The sequence below is a fragment of the Triturus cristatus genome, chromosome 2_2 (genome assembly GCF_964204655.1).
Source record: "Triturus cristatus chromosome 2_2, aTriCri1.1, whole genome shotgun sequence".
NCBI lineage: Eukaryota > Metazoa > Chordata > Amphibia > Caudata > Salamandridae > Triturus > Triturus cristatus.
Window position 1 is genome coordinate 130,982,912 of NC_140582.1, and position 14,222 is coordinate 130,997,133.

The 14,222-nt window shown below is 42.7% G+C and overlaps 1 long non-coding RNA gene across 1 annotated transcript in view; it reads right to left on the bottom strand.

Moving 5' to 3' along the window:
* Positions 1 to 288: 288 nt before the first annotated feature.
* Positions 289 to 14,222, bottom strand: part of LOC146861977 (uncharacterized) — a 205,823-nt gene continuing 191,889 nt past the window's right edge. Inside the window, exon 4 of the long non-coding RNA XR_014978354.1 lies at positions 289 to 798. This is a non-coding gene — a long non-coding RNA (uncharacterized LOC146861977). The remainder of the gene's footprint in view (positions 799 to 14,222) is intronic.

The window sequence follows — 14,222 nt, forward strand, 5'->3', positions numbered from 1 at the left end:
AATCATTATAGAAGTGTGCAGTACCGTGTTCATGACAAGTGACACAGCACGTACTGTGTCCCATAGCAACAGTAGCCACAACAGCCAGAACTGCCGAAAACATACCGTGTTGATCAGTAATGTTTGTCCCAACGCCAAGTGACCTGCAAAATACCCATCTCGTTTCTTTATTTGCCACTGCCACTCCAACGTATAAAATGGCTTATATTTACAATATTTACAAATGTATACGCATGTGTGTAAAGCAACATAAATTTACAAATGCACTCATGCCTAGTGGCCCTAGAAAAAAAAATCTTTTACAAAACAAGTCAGTCTGGAAGTAGATCAATTCCATACATATAATCTGTTATTCACATATGAACAGGAAAAATATTTAGCTGGGATATTATAGCTCATTGGCTTAGTCGAAGCCGATTTATAATCAATATCCAGTTAGTATGAGCCTGACAAAAACTTCACTGTGCATTCAGATAACATAATACAAAGCTACCCACCAATTTAAAAAACTGGAAAATTAAACACAAAAAGACACAGAAATCAAATTGAGAATGTATGGCAAACCGTCCAGTTATTAACACAATTTACATCAAAGGATATCACAGAACATGATAAAAGAATGAACACTACTGAGGAGATACAATTTACATATCTACAGAAACTTATCCTAAATGAACATAAAGCTCTTCATCCTGGTTCAGACCCCCCATGTGTTTGCTGTTGAACCTGATAACATACTCAGATTCCAATCTCCTGAGAGTGCGCTCCCTGTCACCTCCTCCTGCATTCATCAGGGCCCTGGCAAGACCAAAGAAAGAGATATTTTCAGTCTTATCAGTATGCATCGAATGCCAATGTCTTTCTACTGGGTAGCTAGATATTTTTTTTTATTGCTCAGAGATGCTCAAATATTCTTTTCTTCACAGGGAAGATGGTACTAGCCAGATACCATAGACCTCATTTGCAGACTAGCACACATATGACAAAGTCACAGACACAAGTGATGAGTTTTTTTATTTTATCTTTGCCACCTGTAGGTTGTGTAGCTCGTATGTTTTCCGTTTTGTTCTATCAGCGCATGCCTTGTATCTACCACATTTTAAAACCCTTGCTGTTTACTGAGCCATAAGCCTGTTGTCCCTGGGTTTCTGTTTGGATAGCTGTGGACTAATAGGTCCCTCAGCGACCTGCGTTTATGATATGTGATGCAAGGCAATTTGCTAACCAGTGCGCCCATTACCTGATCTCTCTTCACCAAGCGCCAATGTGAGGTAGTTGTGGATGAACTCATGCAACTGTGGCACAAAAGTGGTAATAATTTTCTTAAAAATCTAACAGAAGGAAAAAGAAAGACCTTGGGCTCCCTGAGTAAAAATTCCCTCTTTGTCATTAAACCTCACTAGGGGGCTAATGTTTTGTAATGAGACATCAACAAATATAATAGAGAAGCACAAAGACAGCTCGCTCTTTCAGACATTTATGAAAAGGCTTGCCTGTCTGTATAGAAAAAACTATTTTGGAACACCATACTCTGCTTACTAGTTGACTTGAGCTGGGTTTTTAGTTGAGAAGGAATTTTGTTTTTATTGGTGAAGAATCCCATTGCTCCTTGCTTTTATGGTCTTTCAAAGGTTTGTAAGCATAAAACCGATCCCCCAGGCATGCCCATTATATCTGCTAATAGTAGTCTGGTGGAAAATACTACTATCTATCTGGACTTCTTTCTGTGTCCTTATGTTCTGAATTTGCCAGCAAGATGTAGAGATAGCGTGGATGTTATTAATAGGATTCAAGAGCCAGGAGGTGCTGGTGGGGTGGCAGTTTATGGTGAGAAAGAGGAGTGGGGAGGGTGAGCGATGGTTGTTAGGGAAAAAAATAATAAAAAGAAGATTCAAGATATTCTCGTCAACCCAGTTACATCCTAGTTACAATTGATGTTATTTCTCTCTATACCTGTCCTGCTCATGGTTTGGGTGTGGAAATGTGGATTTTCCTGATCAGTTATGTCCCCTATCTTGGACCCCAACGGTTTTATATGCATGTTACAAGTACATGTATGTTCCCTCCAGTTCCAGTTTCTAAGACGCAAACATATGTGTGTCTACCGTCAACATGTTCTCTGTCAGATCCGCCATCAATGGGCTGGATATCCGATTCCTAAGTATGAAAGGCCACCGACTTTATATGGCTAAGTTACTTCATTTTTACAGTTCAGGCGAGTAGGCCCGATTCTGTCCTCAAAGCCTTTCCCTGCTCTCTGTCTCTGACAGCTTCAGCTTGAGCTCGCATCTGTATCCATGAACTTTGTCCTACTCCCTGTGCAGCTAACGGTGCCTGCCTCGGCTAGTTTTCGCCTGTCTGCCAAGAAGTTGTATTTCACCTTCGAATTATCTATTTTGCTCTCCAGCCGATGCATTCCTGTCCAGTGATTTAGGTAAACATTTCCTTTAGCTCACAAGCAAAGGACTCAGCCTTTCCGTCCTCCTGCAAGTGATTCATAGCCCTGTTGCCATGGAAAGTTTTCTGCCCCTCGCATCTCATATAGACACTTAGACGCTTGTACACGCACACAGTCAGTATAGAATAGATTCTGTCCGAGAGTCTCTTCCTTGTGGATAACATAGTTCTTTAAACATAGGATGTTAGATATGATTTGGGATTAGGTTGACTTGACCCCAGACTTCTCGTCTCCACATGTAGAGTTAAATGTCAAGTCCCCTTCACCCCCTAGTTGCACGTCAAATACACGTCATGCTGCCGCGCGCGCATCTATGCCAAGTATTATCTTATAGATCCACCTATGTCTGATAAATCTAACCAATCATGTTTCTTTTATTCCTTATTACGCCTAGTTTCGATTATGTCACTGTCACGTCACTTTTCTTATCAAATGTTACGCCTTCTACATTCGTTTCATTGTAATGTACTTATTATAAAAATACATGTCTGTTAATGAATTATTGTACTTCACTTCCTGAACCTTCGTGGTGACGGAACCTGAGGGCCGCGACTCGAGTCGGCCATTTTGAATGGAATAAAGCCCATTAGAAAACCTCTTATACCACGGATTCTGCCTCTTGTTATTTTGAGCTATTTACTTTAATTTAAGATTCCGCATGAAATTCAGTCCGGTAATATTTATTTTATTTACCACATAATGGCGCCCGAACAGGGACACTTTCTCATCTCACGCGCCGGCGGTGCGTTGCAGGCCCGGTCTCCTGCCACAGCTGGACGGACCATAAACGCGTACCAGCAGGATTTCCTGTAAGCTCCCTCCGGTCAAGCGGGGGCGACTGAGGCTGCGATCAACCCAGACGAGGCGGTGAGAAGTGCGAAGTATCCCGACCAGAGCCTAGCTGAGAGAGCAAGATCCGAGGTATACAGAGGCCCACCAGGTTTTCCGAAATCCCGACGTGCAGAGGGTCCGATGTCCGCAGTTATCGAGTCCTGTCCATTCTCTGAGGCCTTCCGTTTCAAGGAGCTACTCGGTGAGTACCATCGCCGGGGAGGCGTGTTGACGCGCACATAGGTTGTGCCGGTCAAGACGGATTTGGGTACACAAATCCGGTCTGCACTGTTTAGCAGTGTATATGTACTGTTTAGCAGTATATCAAGTATTCCGAAGTATTCAGTTATTGTCAAGAATTCAGCGTGGTGATTAGTTAAGCAGACTGTCATCATTGTCGATCATTGTTATAATGTTTAATGTTTAATGTTTAAAGTATTCAGAAAATGTCTTGCATATTGTGGTATGAATGACTGTTCATTGTTCACTGTTCATTATTGTGTTTCTCGTATTAAGCAAGTTCAAGAGTAAGTATCAGGTCAGTTGTCAATATGCCGCTCTTCTCGAAGTTAAGACAGATTACTACCAGAAAAGGGGTGCTTGAAGAAGCAGTTCCTATTCCTCCTAGAGACACTCCAGGACATTTCATGTACCATAAACATGGCTTAGATGCCATATTGTTTCTTGATCTATGGGTAGATTATACCAAAGGATTACCGGAAAGTCAAAGGTGGCCCATAGCGGGAACCTGGGATGCAGAGTGCATCATGAAAGTGGAGGAAGAGTTATGGAAAAGAAAGGTCAGACAGTCACAGAAAGACGCTGTTGAGTTATGGCGTAAAGAATCTCATAGACGAACAGAAAAAGCACGTAGACAAGAAGAGAGGAGTAAAGAGAGTTCAAATAAAGTTCAAGAAAATCTATTAATTGAGGAAGGTATCCGAGTGAAATCAGAACAAGTAAATAGACAAAGAAATGCTCTTATGAATGGTATGTATCCCCTTCTAGCCGAAGGACTACCTAAGGCTGTTACGGAGGTGCCAAAAGACTTGCCACCCCCATTATTTCCAATTAAGGTACATCCAAAGGGGCATCCCAGAACCGCAGAAGATGTTTTTCTTTCCTCATATCTAGATGACGCAGCTCCCGAGTATGCTAACGCTGCACCACATAGACCGTCTGGCGGAGGGGTTCAACGTCAGGATCAGGTATCTGTCCCCGTGCAACAGCAAGTTCCGACACAAGCATCGGCAAGCACATCTGTTTCCGCATCTGTCTCCGCAGTCGACTCTACAGAGGTATCAACACCCATAGTTGCTGTGTCACGTTCAACGAATCCATTCACACCCGACGCCCCAGATGGGGCCACGGGAGGTGCTAGCAGTACTTTTACACCACCTAGAATAAATAAACTTGTTTTTCAAGAGTCAGCACATTCACGTACACCTAAGTTCGTAAATGAACGTACGCTTAAGGAACTCCTTGTAAATTGTAGATATGACCCCGTGGTCGGTAAAGAGGACGAAATGGTCCTGGCATCATTACGTATCAGACGAGCCGCAGAGTATTTAGCAAGGTTACCAGGAATGACTACGCATCTAGATAACATATACCATTTTGTTCAAACAGGACGAGATCCAGGATGTATTAACAGAGCTATGGAATTCCAGAAAGTAGAGATACAGGGGGAACTGTTACGTTTCCTCATAAACTGTGTGATCAGAAATCAAGATCGTCCGGGGGTAGACCCGAATGCAATGCTTATTCTTACAAGATGGAGTCAGAATATATCAGAAGGGAGACACGATAAGCAAAATTGTATAATAGCCATGTGCCGAAAAATACGTAAAGAAATAGAGCGTATTCATGAAGAGAGATTGGGAACAGACGAGTTTGAGCAAGATGAAGTGTCCGAATCAGGGAACTCTGCAAGACAGTCAGAGACCATAGCCTATGTAGGCAGAGGAAGATCTTGTGAAAATACTAGATGTTTTTCTGATCCAATACACTCTGTATGTCCAAATAATAGCAGAACGTATCCGACGCCTGTAATAAATCTGAAATCTCCTGAACATTCGTTTCAAGCCGCAGATAAAATACTACGAGAACGAAGGGGTTACCACCTCCTCGATTCCATGGATGAGCAAGAATTAGCCAGATCAGCCGTTCACTGGATTGACAGTCCTGAAAAATACGGTGATGAGACCGTAGCACACACGTTTCTCAACCTCAGTACAGATGAACAACGTTTAGCTGGAATCTATATGATTCAGCAACTCCTCATATTATATAAGAGCCAACATGCTGACCCTGGTCCTTTACCTGATATATTAACGGAACTACTCACGTACAGATGGAGAGGTTCTAGTAACAAGCTAATTAAAGAGATATTAGTGTCACGTAAGCAGTACGTCCTTTTTGTAAATCCAGATTCTCTCTCCTTGCCCCCCAGAGAAAGAGCACCGTACTACATGGATAGACAAAATCCTTTACGGGAAGTGCACCCAATAAAAGGCGAAGACAATGAGTTTCACCGTGTATTTGTTTACACACCCATATCAAAAATGGAATTATTAGAAATGAAGAAAGTAGTACCTAGTCATGACAAAGACCCAGCGGGTTTCCACCGAGAAATTAAAGACATGTTACTGATGGGAGAGTACACCTTTCCTGATATTATGACGATATTAAAAGTGCTTTTGCCTGCTGGCATATATGAAAAACTGAAAGAAAAAGAGTGGGAAGTGGGAGACCAAAAGATAGACTGGACAGCATTAGCAGAGGAAGAAAGGGGCCGAGCTGCAGGTTCAGGGCTCGGGGATAAAGTTAAACTATTACCAGGTTTACTAGTACAGGTACTGCCACGTTTATTAACTACAAAGAAGGAAGATTGGGGTGCAATCACAGCCTGTAAACAAAAGCAAGATGAAGACACAAGCGATTATTATGCTCGATTTGAAAAATGTTTTGGTATAAATAGTGGTATAAAAGCAAGTAGTGACTCATATCCACATCTATTTGTGACAAAATTAGTGGAAAATGCATTGCCTCCAGTGAAGAATAGAATATTGAAATTCGAGAGTACCTGGCAAAGTAACACTCCGTCGCAAATGCTACAAATGTTACAGTATCATCACAATAGAATTAGGGATGAACAAGAACACGAGCATAGACGCATGAAGGATACAAAAATGAAAATGCTAGTTTCTCAGACAGTACCAGCAGATGGTCACAAAAAGGGTGTGACACATTCTGGTGATTCTGCAGTTCCTGTAAAAGGAACCTGCAATTACTGTAAACAACTAGGCCATTATGTACATGATTGTCAAGTCCTGAAACGAAATATAGCTACAGGTATTGCAAAAGAGAGACCACGATTAGTTAGACAAGATCAGAATGAAAAAGGAGCTATGCAGCATGGACAGTCCGTGCCAGTTCAGCAACAGTCTATGCCAGCCTCACAGCAACCCATACAGTTTGTGCCAGCTGCACCACCGTTGCCTGCTACTGCCACACAAACCACAACACAACAAATGTATCAGACTGCACAGTATGAATACCCTGAGTATCAGCGTTACGCATGAACCAGCCTAGAGAGGGAAGTTGACTTACCGCTTATCGAGATTCCGGTAGATCAAGAAGGACCTTATGTACATAGTGAATTATTAGGTCAAGATAGAAAATTCTTACTCGATACAGGGGCAAGTCGAACAACCATAAAACGTAGTGAAGTTCCAGGGGCACCCCTCTCAGGCTCTCAAAATGTTTCCCTTGGTTTTTCAGGAAAACCTATTGTTAATGAAGTATCACAGCCTCTACCACTTACGATAGGACCTTTGACACGAACTACAGATTTATTGCTTACTAAATCATGCCCAGAAAATTTGTTAGGAATTAAAACTCTGAAAGCACTAGGAGCCATAATATGTTGTTCTCCGGAAGGAGTAAGGTTGTTTTTGCGTGATTTTAAAGGTCACTATGTGTCTAGAGACATGGATCCCCGACTACAGACTTTACCAGTACATCTATGGGCACAAGGCCCTACGGATGTTGGCTGCATGAACATTACACCCTATCGAGTTACATTGAAAGCAGGAGTGGTACTACCACGAATGCGACAATACAAGTTACCGCATGATGCTGTAGTGGCTTTGTTGAAAATCATTGATGAGCTAATTGCCCAGGGAGTAGTTGTAGAAACAGACTCCAATGTATGTAATTCACCGATAATTCCGATTCTTAAACGAACTGATCCTACTGCTCCACCAGTGTACCGATTGGTTATTGATTTGCGTGAACTAAACAAGTGTATTGTACCACAATTCCCTGTGGTCCCTGATATATCATCATTGTTGACAGCAATTGATTCCGAAGCAACATTTTTTACTGTAATTGATCTCAAGAATGCCTTTTTCAGCGTCCCAATAGATCCGGAAAGCCAATACTTGTTCGGATTCAGTTTAAATGGGCGCAGCTTTAAATTCTCACGCGCTCCCCAAGGATTTACAGAAAGCCCCAGCATCTACAGCCAAGCACTGAAACGAGAACTTGACAGTATACACATGCCAGTCAATACTGCACTGCTTCAATATGTCGATGATCTGCTGATCACCGCGAGAAGCGAGCCAGAATGTGAAAAAGCTTCTCTGACAGTTTTACATTTCCTAGCCGACAAGGGGCACAAGGTGTCCCCTTCTAAGCTGCAATTCTGTGTTCAGCGAGTTATTTATCTTGGTCACTCGCTGTCCAAGGAGGGAAGGCAGCTTACACCAGATCGCATCCAGTTAATTGCTAACATGTCAATACCCCAGACACAAAAGGAGGTGCGGGCTTTCATAGGCCTCACTTCATATTGTAGGCAGTGGATCCCTCAGTACGCATTTCTAGCAAAACCACTCATTCAGTTAACCACACAGGAGGCAGCCACATCGACTGTTCTCCCTTGGACTCAGGAACATACACAAGCTTTTGAAAGTCTAAAGGAAGCTTTATGTCAAGCACCTGTTTTAGCAACACCATGTTATAGCAAACCTTTTACACTCTTTGTTACAGAACGCGAAGGTACTGCCTTGTCAGTACTCACTCAGGATCAAGCAGGATCACGCAAGCCATGTGCTTATTTTTCCAGTACATTAGATCCCGTAGCTCAGGCTTTGCCTGCATGCCTGAAATCAGTGGCAGCGACAGCTTTAGCAATCAGACAAAGCGATGCCATAGTATTAGGACACCCATTGACAGTACAAGTACCACATGCAGTAGAGGTTCTTGTGAACCGAACACAAACACAACACTTGACCATAGCAAGACTTACCGGTTATGAACTAACATTGTTTCAACCACACATAGAGATCCGACGGTGTAATACATTGAATCCTGCTACATTATTACCTGTAATTGGAACAGACCCACTAGCTCATGATTGTGTTGAAATCATTGAAATAAAGACGAAACCTAGACAAGACTTGACAGACGTTCCATTGTTAGATCCAGACCTGACGTTGTATGTAGACGGATCATGCATGAGAGCAAGTACAGGAGATTTAGTGGCCGCGTATGCAGTCACAACAGACACTGAAGTTATTGAGACACATTGTATAGATACTCTGTCAGCCCAAGCAGCAGAACTTATAGCTCTAACGCAAGCCTGTATTCAAGCCACAAATAAGAAAGTTAATATATACACTGACTCACGTTATGCATTCGGAGTTGTACACGACTTCGGTGTGCTGTGGCGAGAGAGAGGTTATCTAACGTCCCATGGTGCCCACATTCAGCACGGACCCCTCATTCATGCCTTGTTAGACGCAATACATCTACCCACTGCTATATCGATTATGAAATGTAAAGCACACACGAAGGTTACTGATACCATTTCTCAAGGCAATGATTTAGCTGACAGAACAGCTAAACAGACTGCTCAGAATCGCACATTAGACATGACAAAGCCAATAGTTCAGACACCAACACAGTGTATGACAATTAAGGATCCCACACTTGACGTAATTGACATACAGACACATGCCACAGCAGAAGAAATAAAGAAATGGACTGAACTAGGAGGGATCCAGACAGATCAAGGATGGATGACGAAGGAGAAATCTGTATGGTTTCTCCCTGATTCCATGGTTCAAGCCATTATAGCTACAGTTCACAGTCCAGCACATTTAGGAGAGAAGGCTATGCTAGACAGCATTCAGCACATTTGGTTCAACAAACATTTACGAGCAGCAGCTAAACAAAAAGTTCGTACCTGTATGATATGTTGTCAGTTTAATCCAGGAAAGAGTGTTCCCGTAGAGCAGGGTGGATTTCAGCCTCCTGACCATCCTTTTGAAGTCCTCCAGATGGATTATATTCAGATGGAACGTTGTCGAGGATTCAAATATGTCCTCGTAGTTGTCTGCGCTCTCTCCCGTTGGACAGAGGCGTATCCCGTATCAGATTACACTGCTCCGACTACTGCCAAGCAGCTAGTTCGAGAATTCTTCCCACGGTACGGTTTACCACGTGTTGTATATTCAGATAACGGTCAGCCTTTCTCATCCGAATTAATGAAACATGTCTCACTCTTGTTGGGATATCAGTGGAAATTCCACTGTGTCCGACACCCCGAGGCAGCAGGTCTCGTAGAAAGACATAACCAGACACTGAAAATCAGACTGTCCAAAATATGTAGAGAGAAAGGTGTCGACTGGATAGTAGCATTACCAGTTGCACTCTTTTACATGAGAATGGTAGCACACTCTAGAACAGGGCTATCCCCGTATGAGGTGATCTTTGGTAGACCACCGAATATGTGGGGGACGCCTATACCACGTAAAATAACTGATGTTGACTGTAATATGCTGACAGATTACTTGGCTTCCTTGATGTCTGCACTACAATCTTCTCGTTCACAGGTAGCTGCAGCCTTTCCCGACAACACTGAGGCGAAACCCCATGACGTTGTTCCGGGTAATCTTGTCTTTGTGAGAAACTTCGACAGGAAAAGTCAATTGGAGCCCAGGTGGAAAGCACCCAAGTTGGTCCTGTTGACCACAAGAACAGCCGTGAAGATCGAGGGACGAAAAGGGTGGATTCATTCGAGTCACGTCAAAAAATTTCATGGACTTCCTCCTGACACAGACAGTACTTCCCGTGTGTCTTCCCCCATTGACTCAAAGCTACCTTTGGCTGAGGCCAGTAGCACCGAACTCTATAAACAGAAACTCAGGTCCAGATCTAAACTGTCGGACGATTTGATTGTTTAAGTCCTCTCCAAGGTGAAGCGGTTGAATCTGTCCCGACATGTACCCCTTAGGTCTGAATCACGTAGAGTCCAGAATCATAATGAAACGACATGCTTATTGTAAATTACTGCGTAACCACTGTATTGTGACTTTATTAATTTTGTCTTCCTTGAGTTTTTTAATAGTTACTGCAAGTATATTGTTGCATATGTATTATCCTGTTTCTAAACGTGTTTTCAATATAACTGATGAACATTCTTTTAGTGACCTACCGCCACATGAATTATCTTATAGACTTGCGCTGCGCAATAACACATTCATTAGTATGTTACATCATTCCCATCAGACTAGTAATGCGACCAATTGTTGGGTGTGTGGCCGACTTCCTCCCTATCAGAATAACAAAGGAGTTCTGCCTTTCTTTCCACATCCGTTCACACACAATGGCTCCTGTGGAGCATGGTTTAGTTTATTAAATTCCCTAGACCCAGACACAGCAGTTTATCAACAACATTGGATATGGGGAAATCTGAATCTAGTTTTATTCAAAGTCTGTCACCCTAATAAGGAGGGTCACCTCAGTAGAACAGGAACTGATTTAGAAAATGAAGTGTATAAATTAGGTAATTTTACGCCTAATCTTATGATTTTGAATGTCAAATCCGAAGTCGAACTAATTCTGCCCACTATGTCAGTATTTCCAGTTAAGGGTGAATTATGTGTAAGAAAAGTTGGTTCCATACATATGGGCCATAGCCAATGCGTTACTACAGTAGAATATAGTGATCAAGGTAAATCTTCATTTAGAGCTTCTCGCCATTCTTACTTCATATGTGGTCAGACGGCATATATGCGTCTGCCTCTAGATTGGGATGGTACCGGTTACATAGCATTCCTTTTGCCACCTGTTTTCCTAGCTCCCCCTGATTATTATCGAGATGTTCATTTAGTACACAATAGAGAGCGGAGAGATCTCCCAGTTGTCGATTATACTGAGACAGCATGGGACAAGTATGTAGATTTCAATAAAGGTATCTTTCCCTATATAGGTACTATATCAAATAGTAAGCTGATACGCAGACTCACCAAGACTCTTGAAGCTGTAGTAAACGAGACTATAGCCGCCCTAGGCAATCTGACAGAGGAACAATCAGTGATGAGAATTGTAGTTCTCCAGAATCGTCTTGTCCTTGACGTCATCCTGGCCGATAGGGGCGGAGCTTGTAGGGTCATCGGATCCAGCTGCTGTATATTCATACCAGAAAATTCGCCATCTGTATATAAAGCTATAACACGCCTTCATAAGATTGTAAGCCAGATACACGAGAATCCAGGCACTTGGACGTGGTCCGGGTGGTTTTGGAGTGTGATATCAGCCTGGGGATGGAGAGTTCTATCCTTCCTAGGTATTGGCCTTCTTATGCTCTTCAGTTGTTGTTTATGCCTGCAATGTGGACCAGCGATTTGTGGTCTGTGTGCCACATCATGCATTCCACATCAAGGTTTTCGTTCAAGATCCCGGAAGAAGAAAGAAGAAGAAATGATGCTCCATGAGCAAATCGAAGGAATGATGAAGATTGATGTCTCGTGAAGGGCAAGAAGGGGACAAGGAGGGAATGTGGAAATGTGGATTTTCCTGATCAGTTATGTCCCCTATCTTGGACCCCAACGGTTTTATATGCATGTTACAAGTACATGTATGTTCCCTCCAGTTCCAGTTTCTAAGACGCAAACATATGTGTGTCTACCGTCAACATGTTCTCTGTCAGATCCGCCATCAATGGGCTGGATATCCGATTCCTAAGTATGAAAGGCCACCGACTTTATATGGCTAAGTTACTTCATTTTTACAGTTCAGGCGAGTAGGCCCGATTCTGTCCTCAAAGCCTTTCCCTGCTCTCTGTCTCTGACAGCTTCAGCTTGAGCTCGCATCTGTATCCATGAACTTTGTCCTACTCCCTGTGCAGCTAACGGTGCCTGCCTCGGCTAGTTTTCGCCTGTCTGCCAAGAAGTTGTATTTCACCTTCGAATTATCTATTTTGCTCTCCAGCCGATGCATTCCTGTCCAGTGATTTAGGTAAACATTTCCTTTAGCTCACAAGCAAAGGACTCAGCCTTTCCGTCCTCCTGCAAGTGATTCATAGCCCTGTTGCCATGGAAAGTTTTCTGCCCCTCGCATCTCATATAGACACTTAGACGCTTGTACACGCACACAGTCAGTATAGAATAGATTCTGTCCGAGAGTCTCTTCCTTGTGGATAACATAGTTCTTTAAACATAGGATGTTAGATATGATTTGGGATTAGGTTGACTTGACCCCAGACTTCTCGTCTCCACATGTAGAGTTAAATGTCAAGTCCCCTTCACCCCCTAGTTGCACGTCAAATACACGTCATGCTGCCACGCGCGCATCTATGCCAAGTATTATCTTATAGATCCACCTATGTCTGATAAATCTAACCAATCATGTTTCTTTTATTCCTTATTACGCCTAGTTTCGATTATGTCACTGTCACGTCACTTTTCTTATCAAATGTTACGCCTTCTACATTCGTTTCATTGTAATGTACTTATTATAAAAATACATGTCTGTTAATGAATTATTGTACTTCACTTCCTGAACCTTCGTGGTGACGGAACCTGAGGGCCGCGACTCGAGTCGGCCATTTTGAATGGAATAAAGCCCATTAGAAAACCTCTTATACCACGGATTCTGCCTCTTGTTATTTTGAGCTATTTACTTTAATTTAAGATTCCGCATGAAATTCAGTCCGGTAATATTTATTTTATTTACCACAGGGCATATAAGCATGTGGGTGCTTTTTTAGAGATAAACCCCTCACATTGTATGATTATTCTATGATGTTATGTGTATGCTGAAATTTTGTCTTGAACACAATTTCTCCCTATTTCATGACCAGTGCTTTAAAAAATGCACTGGGTCTGCAATGCTTAGCTTCCAGCTACGCTGGTATTTTAATGGGGTTGGGGGAGGCACAGCACATCTAGACTGAGGAGAATGTGAGATGGGCACAACATTTGGCACATTTTGACATGTTACATTGATGACAGTTTTTTCATCTGATATGGTCCACAAGAAACATTGGATGCTTTCCGTCAGTGGATTAATGTGAATGAGTTGAATCTCAGTTTTACTCATAAAACCCCTAATATTACTATGGAGTTTTTAGATGTCCATGTTACCATCGAGGACAATACCATTCACACTAGCCATTTTAGAAAACCAACTCCCATATTTGTTATTCAGAAGAGACCTGCATCAACTCAATAGCTCAGTAGAAGTACACACTACAGAGAGCCATTTGTCGTCAACACACCTGCCTACCTCCAGTTCTTCAGGCAGTGGCACCAGTGGCCCACTGAAAAGGTGCACATCCCCAGTTTGGGAGTTCTCTATGGTTCTCTATAGTTAGCAAGCAGGAGGACAAAATTGCAATATGCTCCATTTGCAACACTAGTGTTCACCAAAGTAAGCTTAGTACACACTATGGTACTGGAGGCCAAGCAGAAACCCATTTGAAAAAACTTTACACACTCCATTGGGAGGTGCGCCTTTATCAACTTTCTGCACGTAGTGGTGGTCAACATGATGATGGAGCCTCCGATCAGAGTGGGAGTTGTAGGTGATGAGGAAGAACAGGGGGTGGCCATGTCTGAACTGGGGTGGCAGAGTGGGCTAAAGA